Here is a 3182-nt window from a genome sequence, read left to right on the forward strand (position 1 = left end):
AACTTAATGTACTATAGTACACGTCGGTCGGGAGCTCCGCCGGGGAAGTCCCATTAGTTGTCTTATATGCTGCTTAAAGAGACAAGTTATATTTGCAAGATTTAGCTTATTCATTATTCATAATTAATTCATCATTAACGTTTGGTTCATGCATGTGACCAACCAATACCTCACGAGGCTTCTTCTCTTCAAGCTGAGACCTTGAAACTGAGACCCATTTCGGTTTTCAAAACAATGTTCTTGGCGCACTGCCAAATTGCTTCTACTGATAGTGAGGATTCCTCCCAGTCACGATCAATCAGTCACTTGCATGAACCCAGTCGAATTGGTTATTAGAAAAGCACAAACATAACATTTTCCTTCACAGACTCAAATGTAAAATGTTTAGCTAACTAGCTGTCTTTTCTCACATATATGAAAACGGAAACGTTTACCAAGACTAATAATAAAGTGGTATTCTAACACCTGTCTAACATTGAAGTATTTACATTTGGATTAAGAGCTAATGACCTCTTCTGATGACATCATGTCACCAAACAGCGGTGCAATTATGGCAGACAGCAGTGGGTATGTCTTCTGGAGTGGGTGTGTTCTTGATGGGATTGACAGCTGTCTGTCTCTGCAGGAGGATCAGTGAGTACTTCTGATTCTGCATAACCAATCATTTGCAAACATTTTCCTTCTCATATTAATGTAAGTGCCTTTGACATGGGTTAATCTTTCAACTCCTTTTGGTGATATTGTGTAGTGTAGGCTATATTCAATATCATTCATTTAGCCTAATTTGTTTTTCAGAGAAGAACAATTCTCAGAGGTAAGAATTCCCCTTGTGAATATGATGCAGATTGTATCAACCTTTAGTTCTGTATTGTCCATGATGAGATGTTCTTACCACAACCTTCTTATACTTTTATGTTGTACAGACCTACAGCCAGACAGGATGATCACAGACAATGTATGTTCCAAACAAAATACATCAAACACTGCACACACTACTAACACAACTACACACATGCATGTACAAACACATATTCTAATTTCATTTTCATTTTGTTTCTGTTGTAGGTGATTTGGTGATGGGAGCTATGAGCAGTGCAGGCATGTTGGATTCAAGGGATGCTGGGTTCTATTCTCTCATCACCTCTGTACCGTCCACATTTTTGCCCTCAGGTGAGTTTGTAACAGAAGGTCTTCTGTCCCTGTCTTCCTGACCTGGGACGTGAATTTGGGACACTCAGCACAATAACACTTAATCACTCAATGCCAACCAAACTAACTTACATTTTTTAGTCAGAGCATCTTGAAAGCGTGAGAACAGAGCTGTAAGTCTCCAGGGTGGTTTGAGTCAGGAGGAGAAGTGTGAAGGGACATCAAACCCTGTTATTTTCACTTCTTCTGACCCCCCCCCCTCCCCCCAGAAAAAACAACCTCTTACTTGTGTCTTTGTCTCTCTGTGAGGTGCAGGTCCTGTGAAGCAATCTGCAAATGAAAATGTAAGTACAGCAAAATTAATTACCTTGGATATAGATACATACTGGTTTTCGGACGGACAGACAGACAGTCTGAGGGAAAATAAGGATCTTTCTCTCTCTCTTTCCTCCAGGCTGATTCAGAGAATGCAGGGGTCTACAGCCTGATCACTTCTGTACCATCCACATCTATACCATTAGGTTTGTCTATTTAACTCATTCCCAATGATTCATAACATGTAGGGCTTTTTATAGGACTCAAAGTTGTTTAGGCGTGTATGTTGGTCTGACGTAGTCATATCAGTAAGCATGTATGTATATAAGTTATACATAAGATAATGTGTTAGAGCATGAGAATAGAGCTGTACTTCTACAGGATGGTTTGAGTCAGGAGGAAAAGTGTGAAGGGACATTAAGTACAGCAAATTGACATGCAAGCACACACACACACACACACACACACACACACACACACACACACACACACACACACACACACACACACACACACACACACACACACACACACACACACACACACACACACACACACACACACACACACACACACACACACACACACAGTCTTGTACAGCTAACCTTGTGGGGACATACAATTCAGTCCCATTCAAAATCCTATTTTCCCTAACCCCTAACCCTAACCCTAATCCTAACCCGTACTCTTACTCTTACCCTAACCCTAACCCTAACCCTAACCCAAAAACCTAAACTTTATCCTAACCCTAAACCTAACCCTAGCTCCTAACCCTAACCCTACAAGTAACCCTAGCTCCTAACCTTAATATTTAACTTAATTCTAACCCTAACCCTAATTCTAACCTTAACCGTAACCCCCTAGAAATAGCATATGACCTTGTGGGGGCTACCAAAATGTCCCCAGCTGGTCAATTTTTACTTTGTTTACTATTCTTGTAGGGACTTCTGACACACACACACACACACACACACACACACACACACACACACACACACACACACACACACACACACACACACACACACACACACACACACACACACACACACACACACACACACACACACACACACACACACACACACACACACAGGCTCCCTCTGTGTTGTACAGGGCCTTTTGAAGAAAATGGAAAGTCATCTGAAAACGACAATATAAGTTCAGAATCACCCACTGTGTTTGATGATTGTGAACGGCTCTCAGTTTCAGATTGATGTTACATCCTTTTAAGTTACATTACATTTACAGTACTGTAGAATTAAAGGACTGAAGTTAAACTGTCTGTTTCTTTTCTCTAGTCTGACACGTACCACGTATACAGCTCAATCCCTGACAGACCAGCAACCTCAGCCCAGCCGGATGGGTTGTACAGTCTTCTGCAGACACACTGAAACTACACCACTGGCTTTCTGTATGTCTCACAGAAATACTATTTCTTTCAGGATGTCCTTTATTTATCACACATCATGTTGCTGTAAATAAGTATCTAATAGATCTACTGCTTTGCCGTTTCTATTGATAAGCGACATACAGTAAGCAGCCACTAGAGGCCCCTCCAGAAAAAGACGTAGGACAGTAGAATAAACAACGTGCAGTTTCGAAATGTGGTTCTGCATCAGCAGTTTTGCTCTTGTTATGTCAGTCTCTGACAGTCACTCAATTATCCCATGTCAGCTAAGATTTTATAGATTGCTAGGCCCAGTTAGTCTCGCCAG

At 41.3% G+C, this 3182-nt stretch overlaps 1 long non-coding RNA gene across 1 annotated transcript; it reads left to right on the forward strand.

Moving 5' to 3' along the window:
• The first annotated feature begins 1071 nt into the window (after nt 1-1071).
• LOC120063503 lies at nt 1072-1671 on the forward strand. Its single transcript, XR_005478517.1, has 3 exons — nt 1072-1170; nt 1465-1493; nt 1604-1671. It is a non-coding gene; the product is annotated as an uncharacterized LOC120063503 (long non-coding RNA).
• Nucleotides 1672-3182: the final 1511 nt, after the last annotated feature.

The sequence above is a fragment of the Salvelinus namaycush genome, chromosome 2, assembly GCF_016432855.1.
Source record: "Salvelinus namaycush isolate Seneca chromosome 2, SaNama_1.0, whole genome shotgun sequence".
Classification (NCBI taxonomy): Eukaryota; Metazoa; Chordata; class Actinopteri; order Salmoniformes; family Salmonidae; genus Salvelinus; species Salvelinus namaycush.